Genomic DNA, 21,341 nt, shown 5'->3' on the forward strand with positions numbered 1-21,341 from the left:
CATCTATACATTGTATGTAGCTGAGATCGTCCTAACGGTAACACCGCGCCGTCATCTTATTATGGTAGAAGGTACAAACAACAAAATACTGTGATATGATAACCAGTTTTTGTATTTCCATTCAACTTGAATGCGGATTTACTTGCTTGTTTTTATGTATCAACCAAAACCATGTGATTCAACTGTGTATCAGAGACCTGCATGATTTGTGCTTTACGAACTATGACAGTAGAATGACTCGGACTTATTGTGACATCATGGTACACTTCATCTACCTTGACGTTAAATTTACGGAAAATGCACAAGGCTGCCCAAGGGGTAACAAGAGATGTTTGTAAAACACATATGCCCCCCATGGTGCAAAATTAAAAAGGGTTATACACACACATCATTTAATTGAGAGTAGTATCATCAATTCAAAATATAGAGCAGACAATATCTTCCTATGTCAACAGTGGATTGACCATGTGACCTAAAAATCAATAGGGGTCATCAACTCCTAAAGATGTACCAATGTACTAAGTTTGATGTCTGTCAAGCAAAGGGTTCTCAAGATATTGAACGGACAGTATATTCCTATATCCAGTTTGACCTTTGACCACGTGACCTAAAAATCATTAGTAGTCATCTTCTCCTGAAAATGTACCAGTGTACCAAATTTGATGTCTGTCAAGCAAAGGGTTCTCAAGATATTGAGCGGACAGTATATTCCTATGTCCAATTTGACCTTTGACCATGCGATCAATAGGTGTCATCTTCTCCTGATGATGTACCAAGTTTAATGTCTGTCAAGCGAAGGGTTCTAAAGATATTGAGCAGATAGTATATTCCAATGTCCAGTTTGACCCTTGACCTTTGACCATGTGATCTGAAAATCAATAGGGGTCGTCTTCTCCTGAAGATGTACCAATGTAACAAGTTTGATGTCTATCGAGCAACGGGTTCTCAAGATATTGAGCAGATAGTATATTCCAATGTCCAGTTTGACCTTTGACCATGTGACCTAAAAATCATTAGTAGTCATTTTTTCCTGAAGATGTACCGGTGTACCAAGTTTGATGTCTGTCAAGCAAAGGGTTCTCAAGATATTGAGCGGACATTATATTCCTATGTCCAGAGTAGATTGACCCTTGACCTTTAACCTTTTGACCTGAAAAACAATAGGGGTCCTCTTCTTTTCATAACCAACCCACACATGAAATATCATTACGATCAAGTGAATGGTTCTCAAGATATTGAGCGGACAACATGTGGTCTACCGACCGACAGGTGCAAACCAATATGCATAAATATGATGGGGAGATATAATGTTTGAGAGGGAGATATGAAGTTTTATCATTCCTGACATGTGACTGTCTAAACCAATCAGATTACATGTTGCATAGAATTCTCATACTGAGGTATAATAATCTTGTATATGTAAGAGTTATCTTTCTTTTACTTAATAAATATATAATTAAGATAATGTAAAAATATCCTGCAATTTCCCCCCACAAATTTTCTGACATGATTAAAATAGTTTTATCAATAATAAGGCTTCATTTTAAAACAATACACATACAAGACACATACACAATATGACGTTCCAAGTTATTTAAAAACCAATTGTCAAGTGTCAGTATTTAGCGCACTGCATGGCTGTTTCCTGGCAGGTAAGCCGTCATTAACTGGATGAGGGTCCACAAGAATTTCATCCCTTGCAGCCAAAATATCACCCTATTGTCCTCCTTTTTATGGACTTTTCCCATAAAACAATAAAATAATGGTGATTTCCTGTTGTGCACATTTCGGAAGGTTTCTGTGAAATTCAACAGAAACCTCTTTTGTGGTGAAGCCATCAGCTAAACTGGAATATTTTTTTATGATGTAAAATCAACAAGACCATAGTGGATATTAATTTTCTTGTTTATCTAACACACTAAGTACTGGGGTCCTTCTGTCCAGGTATTGATAATGACCAATTTCCGCTTCGCTGACCACATGCACCCAAGGTGGTATATCAAGATAATTAACACTTTGAAATAGACTTTTGTAATAAAAACACCGTGGTAAATGGTAAAAGCAAATTTGGTGTTTAACGAGAATTTTAAGTACAGTGTACTAGGAATAATGTTCTTAGAAAAATGTGGCATTATAACAACAAGAGGTACTGTGAGCAATGCTCACTAAGAATACCCCCCGCTTACCCCAATCTACCAAAGGGTGTTGGTAATAGGTATAAACTACCTCTTTTCTGAGTGTAAAAATCAAATGGCATGACAAACCGAACCATATTGCTACTTCGATGTCCAGTGCACGTGACCTTTGACCTTTTGACCCAAAATCGATAGGGAACATCTTCATCCCATGGGTAGTCCATATATATGATATGGTGGCGGTAGGTGGAAAGGATAATGCTTTAGAGCCCGGAAACCATTGCGTCTACAGACGGACGGACGGACGGACAGACAGACGGACAACCCGATTCCAGTATACCCCCCCCCCACACACACACAACTTGTTGCGGGGGGTATAAAAATGGCGATGAATTGAGTGGCGATAATTCATGAGTTAACTGTATAGTGTGCACTAAAGTAAATTTTATATTACATTGTGACTTTGAAATCACCCCAATGTGCATAGTCATTTAGAATAAAGAAAACCAAAGTATATTCAAAATCGACTTTGGCAATGAATGTAGGAAATGCCCAACATTTGAGTCAAGATTATGGAAATTGCCATAAATGAGAGGATACTGGTCCAGATCCATTTTCAATTAATCATATCAATGTCAACTTATCAAGCCCAAACTGTTAATGATTTTAGTGCATCTTTCACCTGTGCCGAGGTGATAAACAACTGAAACTTTAGCGGATAAAAATAGCTCTATGTCACTTGTATGACGACGTAATAGTTGAGCGAGGGATTTCCCCAAGATGTTCATGTATTGACAAATTATTTTTAGTAAAAATATGGACATCTTAACCCCACTCTGAAGATTTCTAAACAATTTTTCTTAAGATCCTTATCTTTAACTTTGAACCTTTATTATAGCCTCTGTTCTAGCCCTGGGGGTCTTGGGTGAATACATATGAATCTATGCTATTGTCAGTAATTTTTATTATCTCCTCTTCACATAAATATACTAAACTCCTCGTTAACTAAGGCCAAACTGTGTGGTTCCTAATACATTCTTTTCAGAAATAGTGTAGGTAGGTTAAATTGTTAATAGTGTAGGTAGGTTAAATTGTTAATAGTGTAGGTAGGTTAAATTGTTAATAGTGTAGGTAGGTTAAATTGCTTTTCTTAGCATCATCAACATTGTGTATGAGGGAGGGGGGAGGTAAACAAGGGGAGGTGATTTAATTATGAGAATTGGATCCTGATCTCGACCTTAAAATCATTAGGGTTGGGGATTGAAAAATAGGTTTTGTTGGGAAACCAGAACCACACAATTATTTTTTTGTGCCTATAAGGATGCTTTGTAGCAATAAGTTTGGTTGAAATTGGGCTAGTATAGTTCTACAGAGAAGAATTTGAAAGTGTGAAAAGTTTGCTACAACAATTACTAAAAGGACAACAGACAACTTTTGACAGGAAAAAGTGAACATGTCCCACCCCATCCAAACCACAGTTAATTTTGGAACAGTTCTGAACAATACTTACAATAAAATAATCCAACGGAGTAGCAGCGGAAGAATCTGGTAAATCTTCATATGCAAAAAATGCCAGAGCTAACACAGAGAACCCTCTGGATGCCAACAATGCTGCTCGATGTTCAAAAAGTCCCCCTCCACCTCCAAACATGTCAATCACTCCAGGAAATGGCCCCGGTCCTAAAAACACAGTGTGTAGGAACAGAAGCGCTCTCAAGAGTGCAGTTTATTGACGTCAAAAATCAAATATTATAGATAATAACATCTTCTTAGAAAAAATACATCTTCTGTTCTCCACAATGAGAAAATAAGATCAGGTAATAAAACAATTCATAAAAGCTTTGTGGGTGAGTGAGTGGCATGTCAAAACGCACAGGAAGAGAGCCTTTGAATGGGGCCAATTCCTTACTTGCAAAATCACGAGAAGCCGTGCTTCTCTAATTTAAATACCAGTATAACAGGTAACAGAAACTTAAATAGAAACCAATGAAATTTGGTTTCCGGTAAATATATAAACAAAACATGTGTTCCATATACACACGTGTAAATATAACTACAATAAATACATCTATAGTCTCAAAGACTGCTAGATGCAGAATTCATAGTGGAGAAAAACCATTGATACATAACTACTGTGTAATGGCTACTTTCTGTGGTTGAAACATTATCTGTAAATGGTAGCAAATCGTATTCTGCAGTTGCAATATATTTTGCGGATTTTTTTTACCCACAAAATTCTGCGAAAAATGGACAACTGCAGAGAATACCATAATATGGTCTATTTCTTATGTTGAACAAATATGATGTAGCAGTATATGCTGGGAAATAGATAGTTATATATAGTTAAGTTAAAGTTATAGTGATGTCACATAATTCTTACATCCAACTACAATTGGTGATATGATTATTTTCCCCCAGCTTCTTGGCCAATAAGAATGCCTCATTCTTGTTACAGAGGAAATATTGGGTTATATGATAACTTGATGCAGACTTTGCTTATAAACTACATGTACAGGTAGATTTCTTACACGTGCTGTGAAACTCACCTGGAGGAGTGAACAGTACACCCCTAACATTCCCATGCCTCACTCTCCCTTGTCGAACATTTTTATGTTTGTACCATCTGTACAAATCTAATGTAGTGAGAGGTTCTGGGGTGGATCAAACAAAGTTCCCCAGGAGTGGTGGCCTTCCAACACTGACAGTGTCACAACCATTGGTGTGGTCATATCCTTTTTCAGCAGTCTAGTGTTTTCTCTCTTAGAGAGTTCAGGTTTCATGCTCCAAATTAAGCCCATTGGTTCCACTCCTAAAGTGTTGTGTAGAATTAAAGTAGATATTGTCATAAAAATTGAATCTTCTCACATTGTATATACATGTACATACTGTCAATTTCTGATTAAAAGCAAGGAATGTTATATACCTACGTAAAATTGCGAGAAGCTACCCTCACAGATTCTTAAATCATGCATTTATTCACAGTGCAAATCATACTAGATATGGAATTATAAATACCCGAATGGTAGAATAAGATTGCAACAATAAAATTTCTAGCAAACACTTCTCAAATAGCAATTTGAAATTAAACATTTATGACATGCTAATTATTCATTTTCGTGTTTCCAGATCAAAACTGGAGTTAAGCAGGGATGTGTCATGTCAGGCTTCCTCTTAGATGACTAAGACAGAGGGAGGGAACTATGTGCATTCCAATTCAGATGCTTATGGAGGATCCTGCGGATAAGGTGGCAGCATGCAGATGGGATGGACACAAATGCGATAAGTAACAAGCTGAGAAGATGGTGACGGAACTAGATAGGTCACATGCTATGGAGGGCAGGTGACAACAACTGCAAGACAGAAGGGAAAAGGAGACTGAAAACAACCTGGAGAAGAACAGCAGAAGCAGAAAGAAGGATTGCGGGATGGAGAAGCTGGAATGAGGTCAAGAAATAAGAGTGGTTTGGAAAGAGAGTGTGTCACAGCCTTATGCACCTTCTGGCTTGATTACATATTGTTTAACGTCCCTCTCGAGAATATTTCACTCACATGGAGACGTCACCACTGCCAGTGAAGGACTGCAAAATTTAGGCTTATGGCCATTGAACAGGGAGGGATCTTTATCATGCCACACCTGCTGTGATACGGGACCTCGGTTTTTCTGGTCTCATCTGAAGGACCGCCCCATTTAGTCACCTCGTACGACAAGCCTGGGTTACTGAGGACCTATTCTAACCCGGATCCCCATGGGAAGCTTCTGGCAGGAAGAGAACTAAGTGCTAAGTAATTATTCATTTTGAATTATTTTGATAACAATGCAAGAGAAATATTAATATTTCTTTTGCTTTAAAAGATTATAATATTGACTTTTATCACTCAATGAATGTACATACAGGTAAGATCAAAAAGCATGTACATGTAAATATGCTTCATTAGATCACAAGTCCCACTTGTAATTATATAAATTAGCTTGTTCAAGCCAAACTACTGCACAGTAATTGTTTCATAAATGATGATAATCACAATATACTGTAAACCAGCTATTATTTGGGAAGTTTTTTCATGATTTACCAGTGATAAACTGGTTTGTGGTGCCAAATTTTCATGGCAGATAATGTTAAACAAATACGGGAGGCATCGAAGGACTGTTTCGTAATGAGAAATATTCACACAACACCAAAGTTCTTGCAAATTTCACAAAAATTTTTTGTACACGAATAAAAGTTGGTTTACAATAACTCAATACCAGCCATTTACCGCCGTGGTGGCCTAGTGGTTAGAGCGTCCGCCCCGCATGCGGAAGGCCAGGGTTCGAATCCCGGCCGCAACAGACCTAAGTCGTTAAAACAGATAGTGACAGTTCCATCGCCAAATGCTCGGCATCAGGTGTGAATGTCACGGGTCCTCAGAGATGACCTTAAAAACGGATGTCCTGTCTCACAGTAGGTGTGGCACACTAAAGAACCCTCACTGCTCAAAGGTCTTAAGCGCAGAGCAATGGCCTAAATTTGAAGCCCCTCACCGGTATTGGTAACATCTTCATATGAGTGAAAAATTCTTGAGAGAGACGTTCAGCAAGATAAAATAAATCAATCAATCCAAGCTTTTTTCATCAGATCTGAATTCAACTGCATTTGTAACCCACGTAGCATAGAATGGCTTCACAATGAAGTCTCACATCAACTCTTATGTTAAAGACTTTCATGCTCTTTTCTAATTGCTCAGAAATGATGTTCATTTGATAAGTCTTCAACTTGGTCTTCATGTGTTGCTTGAACAGTGTTAATTGCCAGATCTAACAATTGTAGCAACTGATCTGTGCAGCTGTCTGGTGCAAAACAATGCGAGAGTTACTTTTCTCTAACCTTTGAAGTAACTGCCCTGTTACAGAGTGCAGCATAAACCTCGAAAATACACAATGCATTTGTTTGAGAGAAAAGTCCTCATGATCTTCCATCTTCTTTGTGTAAGGAATTATCACCTTATAAACAAACCTAGGTAATAACAGATGAAAAATAAGAATATCAGTAAAACTGATGGATGCTCCCCAAAATGCATCTAACCAATGAACTACTTCATATGACAAATGAATCCCACAATGATCAATAACTGTTGAAATATTGTTGAAATGAAGGTTTCTTTTTCATATATAAGGTACATTATGAGTGACATTGACCTTTACAAAATGACCTTGAGTGACATTTGTCTGAGTCATTTCCCTATTACTTATTTGTGTGATATATGATCAATTCCTTTTCAAAAATTGTTGAAATAAAGAACTTTACTTACATAAGGTAAATATTCTGAGTGACCTTGACCTTTCCAAAATTACCTCGGTCTAAAAGTCCCTGTCTCAAGGAATGTTTGTGATCAATTTTGATAATTTTTTTATGAAAGGTTTAGGAGATGGGAACTTTAATATAAAAACTGTTGAAACAAGGAAATTTTATGTTCTGAGTGACCTTGACCATTCCAAAATGACTTTAAAAGACCTTGGTCCAAAAGTCCTTGTCTCAAGGAACATTTGTGATTATTTCATTTTCTGATGAAAGGATTAGGAGATATGAGTTCGGATGGACAGACAGACAGACATGACGGTGATTATATGCTACCCCGAAATTTTTCGGGGAGTTAATATTTCTAGCATGTTTGAACTTGATTATTTTTTTATGGATCATTTCTTAAAACTGATTCATTTGAAGAAGATGGATAAAACAAAATATAAATCTCTGAAAAACAAATGATTATAAGTTCTCATGATTCAAGCAAAATATGTTTTTGTGATTATAGCAAAAAAGCATCTTCGCTAGCCAAGGGTTTTCGGTCCACTCCGCTCCCCATTATGGGGAGCAGAGTGGACCGAAAACCCTTGGCTAGCGAAGATGGCAAAAAAGCCAAATTGCAGAATAAGTACTCGAATATAATATACGAAATTTACAGTATCAAACATTTTTTCAGTGGTAAATGTGCCACTGTACAACCTTAATCCAATATTTTGAACTATTTTTATTTTGTACATTAACACAATACCAGTACCCAGTTTGATATTATTTTAACGACTGTAAATTACTGTGTTTATTACACCCACCTGTATATGTTCCTTGTACAGAAGACTGGTTCTCCACAATCACATGACCTTGATCTGTAGCAGTATAACATCCAAAGGATGAAAACCTTAGCTTCCCTTCTTGTAGAGAGGCTTTGATTGTAACAGGGCCATTCTTGGGCAGACCATCCACTTGGATGTGGATTTTCTCATCCACCAATGCTTCTTGTGGAGTAGCCGATATTCTGACTTCAGACATATGGAGAGCTGATGTGGAAAAGCAGTTGACCCTCTGAACTGCTACCACATTTGAAAGTAATTCTGAAAATATCAAAAGGATTGGGGATAATCCTTATAAGGCCATACTTTGTTTTATCATTTTCTTATGTCTTGCCACTTTTGAAAAAGGTACCAATCAGCCAGGCATAAATAACTCACTTGAAATTACAGTCATTATCTTACAAAAATACATCCTTAAAAATTGAAAGTGGTTACTGATACTAGTTTTATATAAAAAAAAAACAAAAAAACATTATATTGATATTCTTCAGAAATAAAGAGCCAGGGGCAATAAGCAGCCACATGCATGTGCCCAACATATTTTTCATATTTCAAATAAATTAAATGTTTATAGAACTTTGATATTGCATTGAAATAAAAGTTTTTGTCTTCTCAATAGTGATCTAATTAATCTTATTTTTACATTAATAACCAAGATATCCTAGATGAAATTTGTCTTATTTTCCTGGAAACCAGTTTTTTTTTTTTTTGGTGTAAAAATTGCTTGTTTTGCTCCAAAATGAGGAATTTAGGCATATTTATTAATCATTTTTTTCCAGTATAATCTTGTGTAATGAATTCTAACATGTGGAAATGTTTGTTTTGTTATTTCTTGTTTGATTTAAAAGTTATTCAACATTTACAGAAATGTGCTACTTTTTGTTGTTTTTTCATTAATTTGCCCCAAAATTAAAAAAACATCAAAATCAATCTAAAAATGGCTGAAATTGGTGACACTAATCGCAATTAATCAGAATAACAGTAAAATATGTTGTTTTGACATTGGGCAAAATTTTGCCCTAAATTTCTTTAATTTCCTTTCATATTTTGAAAATACATGAGGGATTACTTCATTATGTGCATTAGTACATCAGTTTGAAGTGTTGCAGTATCTTAAAGTAACCTTTGTTTAAGGTAGCTCACTACACTAAAGCTTATACTGTTTATGACACTACATCACAAGATGGCAAATTAGATTTTTTGCAAAATTATTTGTATCACTTGATTTGTTTAACAAGCTCAGTGGTTAAAGCATAATTAGGCTGGTGAACTGCAGATCTCGAGTTCATATCCACAGGAGTCTTTTGTTCATATGTACTCAGAAATGAATTTTTGAAAATCCTGGGTTTTTTCATCCAAAATTGCATATTTATGCCTTTTTCACAAATGCACTTCTTACATTTGTATATCTCATGATATCTTTCATAATTAAATCGTTTTGTGCTGATTTGAGAAACTCTTTCAAGGTGTAGAGAGACACCTTAATCTAGAATTTCCAACAATAAGTGTGGTGGTGGTGGTGGTGGTGGTGGTGGTGGCGGCGGCGGCGGCGGCGGCGGCGGCGGCGGTGGTGGTGGAAACTTCTTATCTCCTTTAGTTGCTCTGTTACTGTACCTTCTAACAATCATTCAATATACATAAACCATTTCCATACAAGGAAGCTAGGACCTATTCTGATAATGCACAGAAACAACTGCACCATCACTAAACTTCAAGAAAAACACTGGTGTTTTATGAGCTTGCATATTACTGACTTATCATGGCCCTGCTGTTCTATAGAAGGTGATTTTTAAGGATGTGTCCCATATATTCCCATATAAAACTTCTTTGATCCTGTATTGTGGTCTCTACTTATCCCCCGGGGGTCATGATTTGAACAAACTTGAATTTACACTATCTGGATATGCTTGCATATCAATATGATCAATAATGCATGGACATGCTGTTCTTAAGAAGAAGATTTTTGCTATATATTCACATGTAAAACTTTGATCCCTTTTTGTGACCCCACCCTATCCCTGGGGGCCATAAAAACTTGAATCTACACTATGTCAGGAAGGTTAACTCCCCTTTACCCTAATATGATTTAAGTTTAATTGAAATTGGCCCAGTAAGTCAAAAATGTTAAAAGTTGACAAACAGATGATGGATGCCAGACAAAAAGTGACCAGAATAGCTTATACTTGAGTTTTCAGCTCAGGTGAGCTAAAACTCCATATATCTCCAACTTACTGTGATAATTAACCAAAATTAACCAATATATTCAATGTCTATATTTTAGTTTACTTCATACAGTGATATTTTGTCTATAGATTCTATGGACTAGAGAGAAACAGAACCTTTGTAGAGCTATAAAAGTCAGCACTTTAAAAGCCTAGCTGTGTACTATTTTTACTTACAAACTCTAATGTGATGTCGCATCTCTTTTCAAAAAATGATGGGAGACATCAACACTTCATCTTCTGGCAATGTGCCCAAAATGTTGAGAAATGTCGTTCTAGAATTAGAAATACATAATATATATGCACAATTAGAAAAATATGTACTAAAAAAAATTATTGACTGAATAATGAGAAATATCCCCTCCCCCCAGGTTTTTACATGAATGTGGACATCTCAATCTTAGCTGTTACACAGTGTTAAGACAGCGAATGGTCAAAATCTCAAATATTCGAAATAAAGAGTAGTATTACTGTATAGTCTATATGAAAGGTGAAGATAACGAACAGTGATTAATATCTTAACTCCTATAAGCAACACAAAATAGATAGTTAAGCAAACACAGACCCCCTGGACACACCAGAGGTGGGATCAGGTGCCTAGGAGGAGTAAGCATCCCCTGTCAACTGGTCACACCCGCCATGAGCCCTACATCCTGATCAGGTAAGCAGAGTTATCCGTAGTCAAAATCAGTGTGCAAAGAACGGTCTATATGTAACAAGTTGTTGAGATTGAAAAAATATACTCATAAATTATTTCAATGTTCAAAGAAGATAGTATCAATAAAAACTGGATGTCTCCCAGCTATTATAACATGAAATTTTGATATTTCATGCGTTTTCCAACATCAAGAAATAAAAAATAATGTGGGAGTCCGAGTTCAATTACCAGTGACCTGATAGCTCACCTGGTGATAAAAAGCACCTGACTAGAGATTTAAGGGGCCAAGTTTTGAAACCCAGTCTGGTCCATTTCATTTCTCACTTCCTGTTACATTTGGTGTCATAGACCAGACCCTGGAACAAACAAGTGAAAATACTAATCCAAGAGATAAAGATCCTAGGTTGATGTCTTCAATTAAAGAGACAGACATTAAGGTAAGGAAGGAGAAATGTGGCAGTCAGACAGGTTCAATCACCAGAGGCAGGTAGCTCAGATGGTAACTGAGCACCTGACTAGAGATTCAAAGGGCTCGGGTTTGAATTCTGGTACATTATATGTACTCTGACAATTTCTCCCTTTCTGTTACAATGCAAACAGAAATTGGCTGAGAAACACACTATTGATATACCGTTTTAATAGTAAGCACAGCAAGTTTGGTCTAATGTTTGCATGTTTACTCAAGGGAATTCAAAATATCAAAATTTTATATCACAATATCTGATTCAAATCATCGAAATAAAATAAGCCTATCGATACATGCTGTGACAAAATTATATAGACCTTTCAACTGAACATATGGGCACCACCATTAAAACATTTTAATGTTCCTACTGAGGACTCGAATATAAGTCACCCTGCAGGGTTTTTTTTCATAAGGTCTTGATTTCAAGGGCCTGGGTCTTCCCAATTGGGGAAAATAGCGACATTTGTTTGAAATTGGTAAAAAAAATATTCCATACAAAGAAGTAGGGAGAAAACCAAAGAAGAGCAATAAAGTATGATTGGACTCCTTCTGACTTGCAGCTTGGTCAAAGCTGACCTCATTCAAATAATTAGAGGTAAAAAAAAAAATCAGGCATACTTAACGATTTTGAAGCAAAAATTGTAATATGTGGGCCTGTGAAGAAGACTTTGGAACAAAACAGCTACCATGGTTGGATTTGTTTTCATTGTTTGGGAATTTAAAAGCAAAAATTGGGAAAAATACCTGCTTTTTAGCATTGGGAATTTCAGCCCCCTACAGACCCTAAAAAAAATCCCTGCCCTGTTAGAACAATCATAGGAGATTTCAGACACAGAGATGATCAAAGAGGTTTCATTACCGTCTGGTGCTACAACAGACAAATTAATGTAAGTAGAAATTCAAACTGTATGTCTGGTGCTACAACAGACAAATTAATGTGAGTAGAAATTCAAACTGTATGTCTGGTGCCACAACAGACAAATTAATGTAAGTAGAAATTCAAACTGTATGTTTATAGTCACTAGCTTCTACCAATATCATAGAGGGATGTAGGGTACGGGTTGTGAGGATCACATAGTGACATATGGATAACTCTGGAATATTTTCTATTAGTGTGAATTCTTTCAAACACTCATGGACAGTTAATCATAAGATATCTCCATCGGCAATATTTGTTTGAATTTGACTCAGTTGCTACAGAAATTTGCAATTTACACATCTATATAAGGTCTGTATATTGAATCTCTATAACGTACGTATATTGAAGACATTTCTGGCATTCTTCTTGCAAAATTTGTTACATATCAATATTTCTGACATCATAATAATATTTTTATAAAATAATAATGATATCCTTTATTTATACAGGATTGCACAATTAGTTATATAAACTAGTTTACATTGTGGTCCTGTCTATAACATATATACATATCGAGAACATAATATCACAAAACATGGAAATATCACAATTTATATACATACAGATAAGAACTAAATGAAAAGAGACAATATAAACACATGAGTATTACTGAGGATCAAAATAATGTTTGAGATAGGCTAGAAGATGTGTTAGTTGTACATTTTCTTATAAAATCTGGTAATTTCGGGTTCCATAAAATTGCTGCTGATGTGATAAAAGATCTAACATATTCTGTTTTGGCTCTTGTAACAAAATTATCAGAGCTCTGTCTTGTATGTCTTGTATCGTCAATACAAACACCCTTTCTTTCTGCCTTTTCAGATTTACTGAGGCTTAAAATATCCTATTATGTGAATGTAGACCTTATATACATAATGTACATCTATATATAGCAGTTCTGAGTGGGGTGTGTGTGTCATTTTCATAATTACTGTACAGGTATCTGAATTTTGATAAGTAAACTTAGGTGTTTTTTTCCTGGTTTTATATCTATATTTATTTAGCCTATTGATTAAATTTCAGATACCAGTGGTTTCATGTGTAACACGGGGTTTCAGCTCCTCTTTTCTGTTCAATTTCCTTCACATCGATAATCATCAAATTCTACACTTATATAATCAGAAGAGAGAATATTTAGATTTGTACTTATATATGAATGAATACACCTCATTGATCTGTTGATCCACAGGCACTTGAATTTCTGTCAATAAGTCGCTCAATAAAGCCAAACATCGAAAAATCCTACCCCCTCTATATATAAATACACATATATTATATTGTATTAATTCATATATAGAGGGGGTAGGGTTTTTCGATCTTTGGCTTTATTGAGCGACTTATTGACGGAAATTCAGGTGCCTGTGGTTGATCTACGTGAGGGAACCACGGCTACAGGTGTGTACATGTGCCTCTCCATGACTTTGTTTACAACATTTTATTATGGAATAAATCATTAACTGTCCCCCATTTTCATCTGATTAGGCCTACTCGTTTTACTATTACCTATGCACCAACTTTCAATGTCTGTCGTAGTTCCGCCTTGGCACTATATAACCCCTTTGATCACAACACTAAAACTTGAAAGTGAACCCCCCTACGAAGTTGTTTACGGAAATAGTTTGGAGGTATTAAAACAACTCGCTCCCAAGACGACTCGCCCCATGGCCTTTCTTCAATACCACAACTCGCCTCCTTTAAGGATGTATGGGACTGACATCAGAGTAATTAAAAAATCCTAAAAATGAGTTAAATAGATAGCATTGTATTCATTTTATTGAAAAAAGACATTTTTAAGATAGGTTCGTGAGTTCGTTTCCATGGTAACGAACATTGCTGGAGACATTATAATTTACTGTATATTTACTATTTGTCTAAATGGGAGTGTGGAACTGACATAAGAACAATGAAAACATTTCTAAAATTATTAAAGTAAATAGCATTATTTTTAATTTAACAGGAAAAGTCATTTTTAAATAGGTCTGTGAGTTCGTTTCCATGGTAACCATCATCAAACATATCCTTGCTGGAGACATCATATTTAGAACCTGTACAGAAACCGGAAGTGTATGGCTGACATCAGAATAATTAAAAAATTCTAAAATTGAGTGAAATGCATAGCATTATATTTATTTTATCAGAAAAAGACATTTTGACATAGGTCCGTGAGTTCGTTTCCATGGTAACCATCATCAAACATATCCTTGCTAGAGACATCATGTTCAAAACCTGTAAAAAAAAAAAAAAAAACGTAAGGGTATGACCGCCATCAGAATAATTAAAAAATTCTAAAATTGAGTGAAATGCATAGCATTATGTCTATTCTATCAGAAAAAGAAAATTTTGATATAGGTCCGTGAGTTCGTTTCCATGGTAACCATCATCAAACATATCCCTGCTGGAGAGATCATGTTCAAAACCTGTAAAAAACGGAAGGGTATGACCGCCATCAGAATAATTAAAAAATTCTAAAATTGAGTGAAATGCATAGCATTATGTCTATTCTATCAGAAAAAGATATTTCTGACATAGGTCCGTGAGTTCGTTTCCATGGTAACCACCATCAAACATATCCCTGCTGGAGAGATCATATTAAAAACCTGTAAAAAAAAAAAAAAAAAAAAAGGAAGGGTATGATTGGCATCAGAATAATCAAAAAATTCTAAAATTGAGTGAAATACATGGCATTATGTCTATTCTATCAGAAAAAGATATTTCTGACATAGGTCCGTGAGTTCGTTTCCATGGTAACCACCATCAAACATATCCCTGCTGGAGAGATCATATTAAAAACCTGTAAAAAAAAAAAACGGAAGGGTATGATTGGCATCAGAATAATTAAAAAATTCTAAAATTGAGTGAAATACATGGCATTATGTCTATTCTATCAGAAAAAAAAATTTTTGACATAGGTCCGTGAGTTCGTTTCCATGGTAACCATCATCAAACATATCCCTGCTGGAGAGATCATGTTCAAAACCTGTAAAAAACGGAAGGGTATATAATTAAAAAATTCTAAAATTGAGTGAAATGCATAGCATTATGTCTATTATATCAGAAAAAGACATTTCTGACATAGGTCCATGAGTTCGTTTCCATGGTAACCATCATCAAACATAACCTTTGTGGAGACATCATGTTCAAAACCTGTAAAAAACGGAAGGGTATGATTGGCATCAGAATAATTTAAAAATTCTAAAATTGAGCGAAATGCATAGCATTATGTCTATTCTATCAGAAAAAGACATTTCTGACATAGGTCCGTGTGTTCATTTCCATGGTAACCATCATCAAACATATCGTTGCTGGAGACATCATAATTCAAAACCTGTAAAAATAGGAAGTGAATGGTTGACATCAGAATCATTAGAAAATTTCAAAAATTGAGTGAAATTGGTAGCATTATATTTATTTGTAGGCAAATAAAAAACACTTTTGACATACATGTTGGTCCTTGAGTTCGTTTCCATGGTTACAATCGTCAAACATATCCATGCTGGAGACATCATATTCAAAACCTGTAAAAATCAGAAGTGTATGGTTGACATCAGAATAATCAAAACATTCCAAAAATTGAGTGAAATGGATAGCATTATATATATTTACCGAAAACAAAGACATTTTTGACATATGTCCTGAGTTCGTATCCATGGTAACAATCATCAAACCTAGCCTTGTTGGAGACATCACATTCAAAACCTGTAAGAAACGGAAGTGTATGACTGACATCAGAATAAATAAAAAATTCTAAAATTGGGTGAAATGGATAGCATTAAATATATTTCAAATGAAAAGGTTGTTTTTCAGATAGGTTTGTGAGTTCATTTCCATTGTAACGATCATCAAACATACCCTTGAACTTGAAAGAAGAGACATCACAGAGTCTTCCAAATCTGCTTTTCCTTTCAATACATTATAGATGTTAACAGCAACCGAACAACACAACTTTATGGCAAATGAAATTACTTCAGTTTTTCCATTGTCAACTTGCCATATTCCACTATCACCAGCAGATGTTGTTAATATCTCTCAAAAACTGATTCAATGGTCAAATCCATGCTGTGCATATGATCAATTTTTAAATCCAGGCAAGTTAGTGACACATAAATTGTTCTCAAACAAGTTTCAACAGTATTGTTTAAAGTCAGCATTTTGCAAAATCTGTGGTTGTTATTATTCCTCTGTTAACTACTACCTAATCAGGAAACAGAATGCACAATGCTTGTATTATGTCAACAGGGGATGTTTACTCCTCCTAGGTACTTGATCCCAGTATGTCCAGGGGCCCGTGTTTGCCATTCTCTTTATTTTGTATTCTTTATAGGTTTATGAGATTACTCCTCCTAGGCACCTGATCCCACCCCTGGTGTGTCCAGGGGTCCATGTCTGCCCAACTATCTATTTTGTATTGCTTATAGGAGTTATGAGATTGATCACTGTTTGTTATCTTCACCTCGCATTGATCACTGTTATCTTCATTTGTTCATAAATTCTTAGATGGCAAGGTGAAAAATTGTACATCAAGTTATCAACAGATTAACATGTAGGGCTCTTTTGATATCAATTTAAACTTCGGGGTCTTTGGACTGAAAGAAGTCAGAAATAGAATCCACAATTTTTTTAGAACGCGTCACACGTGCTTTTCCATTAACATCTTCCATCAACACATCCATAATTCCCTGACGACCATTTCTGTGATATGCAAGTTGGAGATGTACATACGATAAACCACTGTAGGCTATGGAATGAGACATTCCCTTCGAGATGATCTTAGAGTCAGTTAACGGAGAAAGAGTTGACATGTTGATTTTGGCTTTTTCATTGTAATCGACTCTTTTGATAAAGGAATCTAAAGACAAAGTCTGGCTTTGCGTCACCCCGCGACTTGGTTCCGCGTGATGTAATAACCTTTGTAGGGCAACAACATCCTGTAATGAATCATGGGCTGCATATTCCTCTTCCAAGAAATGCTGATAAAGGTTTACTTGCGAATAAGATTTAAGTCCTGGACTAATAATTTTGAAGAGTTGAAGAGTATCACATATGGCATGAACCTTGTCAAGGAATTTGTTGATAATACCACAGTTCTGGAATGCATTCATCAATACTGGGATGTCATAGGAAATTATATTGTGGCCAGTAATTACTGTTTTCTTGTCAGTACTTAAAAAGTCAAGAAATTGCATTAGTCCAAGTTTGATTGGCACGGAAGAAACCTCCTTGTTGTTATGGTACATTTTTAACCCATGCTTTTTTAACCGCTACTTTTGTAACCGAAAGGGAGAAGATGCAACAGACCCGACCGGGATTTGAACCCAGTGAAGATAACGAACAGTGATCAATCTCTTAATAATATGTATCTCCTATCGATCCTATAAGCAATACAAAATAGATAGTTGGGCAAACACGGACCCCTGGACACACTGAGGGTGGGATCAGGTGCCTTGGAGGAGTAAGCATCCCCTGTCGACCGGTCACACCCGCTGTGAGCCCTATATCTTGATCAGATAAATGGAGTTATCCGAAGTCAAAAGCAATGTGTCAAGAACGGCCTAACAATCGGTATGATTGACTGATTGATTGATGTTTTCCACCACACTCAACAATTTTTCAGTTATCAACCATTATGAAACACGTCAGACAGCATCTGACCCATTGATAGGTTGTATTGGCAAACTAGATCGTACCGACCATAGAATTTGCGAAATGCTTACTTTAATTTTAAACGAGACTGTTGAAACCCCTGTACCATCAACTTGTTTGTCAGTAGCTTGCAGTATTTTTTTTCTTCTCGCGTAGAAGTTTTTGAATAAATTCTGCTTCATATGAATATAAAAACAGGTCAGGTAACAGAGGAGCACAATTGCGTGCCCATGGGAATTCCAACAGGAAGACCTGATCACGAAAGACCATGAAGTTATTGTCAATGAGAAAGTCTAGCATATTTTTTTTTATTTCAACTTCAGAATACTTGTGCGTGGATTGATAGTGGTGTTTAACAAAGTAATTTTTTTTGGGATGATTGATCACTAGATATGAATATTTGCGCTTACGATTTTTACTGAAGATGCAACTGTTTATGATGTCAAAAAGTCTGGTCTTTATCGAAAGGAATGGTCGTGTAAAGTGTTGAAAAGTCATACGTTTTGATGTTGTTGATTTGAGAAAAGTTTTGCGATTTCAAGTTTACTTAAAGTTCTTTAGGATTTTTTAGAATCCATATTGATTTACACCATTTCTGGCATATGAAGTCGCACAGTAAGTTTGAAGTTTCTCCTTCATAGCTGTTAATATTTTCGTGAGGAACAAAGATATGGGCTTGGTAGAGCATTACTGGATCCAGCAATGTACCTTTGTTTGTAAGGGTTTTTAACATGAAGTTTAGAAATCTAGTATAGGTACGGTAACTCGAATTCGTTCGACCCTGAAGCATGATTTTACATATGTCTGGTTCGAATCCCTGGTTTATCCGTTGTATCCCCCGCCCCCTTCCTGTTACACTTTTAACTCGTTTGGCTTCTTAAATGTACCGCATGCGAGTAGATAATTATCTAATCTAATTAGTTTCAATTAATCTCATCATGCCGTCTCTTTCTTGCAGTATAGTAAAACAAAATACCTTGATTCACGCTGCTCACGTGAACGTTTGTTTTCAAAATAAAAAACACCGGAATGCAACTCCTGCACGACATTCTTTTACTTATTCATTCAACATCTCAATAAAACTCATCTTGGTTCATTTATTTTCTTCAAAATGAATCAATCAACAACAAACTGAAGGAACGTGTAGAAAAACTTTTCTGGCTATCAAAAATGCTTGTGGTACTTTTCAAATACTGGTTTTTCGATGAAGCACAGTGATGACAACATTTTTCAAGAGCACTTTGGATAATGCTCATCATTTTTCATTTTGGATAATGCTCATAATTTTTCACTTTGGATAATGCTCATAATTTTTCACTTTGGATAATGCTCATTATTTTTCACTTTGGATAATGCTCATCATTTTTCACTTTGGATAATGCTCATCATTTTTCAGAGCTCTGATGAAAAGAAAACAAACACGTGACTCAAATGTGTAAACATGGAAACGTTGATGTGTATAACGACACGACCACATGAGCAAAGCATGAAATGGCCTTTGGCGTGTGTTAATCATATTCAGTAAGGTACGGTCAATTAAAAATAGAAATATTCACTCACATTCATGTATATCATTAAGAAATTCATTTGGCGCTAAACGACTAGTAACACCCAAATACTAGTATTTCAAACAAACAAAAGATTGTATTGGTTTTCATTTGAAACTGGAAAAGGGTCCACTGAGGCTTGACATACTAAAGGGGATATGTTACAGTTTGAAATTGCTAGTTTAGGTTGGCTGGCTGGCTGAATATTGTTTAATATCCCGCTTGAGACTTTTAACTTTTCACCCATATGGAGACGTCACCATTGACGGTGAAGGGCTGCAAAATTTAGTCTTATGCTTGGCGCTTACGGCCTTTGAGCAGGGAGGGGTCTTTCTTGTGCCACATCTTCTGTGACACGGGCCCTCGGTTTTTACGATCTCATCCGAAGGACAGCCCCATTCAGTCGCCTCTTACGACAAGCAAGGGGTACCGAGGACCTACTAATCCGGATTTTAAATGACTGCTAGTTTAGATGTTTCGGTACATTTTCATTCGAGTTCACGATCAATCTTGCAACACGACCGTCTATATATAACACATTCTACCACGGTTATTGCAAAGATCAAAGGAATGCCGCGGTCATTATTCTACGATATACATAGTAACTGATTATGAGAAAATTGACACACATTTCGCTTTTACTTTGCGTTTTGTTTTTAGAACAATAATGTCAATAACTGATAATTTAATTTCATAATCATACAAATTAATCAATATATGTTGCAAAACAAAATAAATTTCTACATACAAATATACATGTATAGGGAAAATCTGTCCGTCCGTCAACTTTTCACATTTTCGACTTCTTCTCCAGAACCACTGGGCCAATTTCAACAAAACTTAGCAAAACGCATCCTTGGGTAAATGGCTTTCATGTCTGTTCAAATGAAGGGCCATGCCCCCTTCAAGGGGGAGATAATCACAAAAATGCACAACTATGATGGAATCATTTAAAAATCTTCTCAAGAACCACCGGGCCAGAAGAGCTGAAATTTACATGAAAGCTTTATGTTATAGTGGAGAATTGAGTTTGTAAAAATCATGACCCCGGGGGTAGGGTAAGGCCATAATAGGGGATCAAAGTTCTACATACAAATATAATGGGGAAATCTTTAAAAATCTTCTTCTCAAGAACCACCGGGCCAGAAGAGCTACATGAAAGCTTTCTGACCTAGTGCAGATTCAAGTTTGTTAAAAAGCATGGGCCCTTGGGGTAGGTTTGGGCCACAATAGGGATCAAAATTTTACATGCGAATATATAGGGAAGATCTTTAGATATGGGCCAAGGTGACTGAGGTGAGCGATGTGGCCCATGGACATCTTGTTTGTGTGACTGATCACAAGATATGAATATTTCTGAGTTTCAATTAAGTTAAAATGTTTGAAATGTCAACTGATTATGTATTTCTCGGAGAGGGAGGACGTAACAAAATTTCAGGGCCTGTAACCATACCGGACGGACAACCAGCCGGACGCACGGACAGCTCCATAACATAATACGTCCCGTCTAATGTTATACTCCCGTGTAATTCTCAGTACATACTCCCCGTGTAAGTCTCAGTATATACTCCCCGTGTAATTCTCAGTACATACCCCCGTGTAACTCTCAGTACATACTCACGTGTAACTCCCAGTACATACTCCCCGT

At 36.1% G+C, this 21,341-nt stretch overlaps 1 long non-coding RNA gene, 1 other non-coding gene and 1 pseudogene across 2 annotated transcripts; 1 reads left to right on the top strand and 2 right to left on the bottom strand.

The window, feature by feature from the left end:
* LOC125649731 (bile acid-CoA:amino acid N-acyltransferase-like) overlaps nt 1-10,780 on the bottom strand; it is a 28,357-nt pseudogene extending 17,577 nt beyond the window's left edge.
* On the top strand, nt 6,394-6,465 carry Trnaa-cgc (transfer RNA alanine (anticodon CGC)). The gene has a single exon. It is a non-coding gene; the product is annotated as a tRNA-Ala (tRNA).
* Nucleotides 10,781-14,167: 3,387 nt separating the features above from the next.
* LOC125652715 (uncharacterized) lies at nt 14,168-17,818 on the bottom strand. Its single transcript, XR_008803305.1, has 3 exons — nt 16,356-17,818; nt 16,110-16,202; nt 14,168-16,021 (listed from the first exon to the last, which is right to left on the bottom strand). It is a non-coding gene; the product is annotated as an uncharacterized LOC125652715 (long non-coding RNA).
* Between the last annotated feature and the right edge of the window lie 3,523 nt (nt 17,819-21,341).

The sequence above is a fragment of the Ostrea edulis genome, chromosome 5, assembly GCF_947568905.1.
Source record: "Ostrea edulis chromosome 5, xbOstEdul1.1, whole genome shotgun sequence".
Taxonomy (NCBI): Eukaryota; Metazoa; Mollusca; class Bivalvia; order Ostreida; family Ostreidae; genus Ostrea; species Ostrea edulis.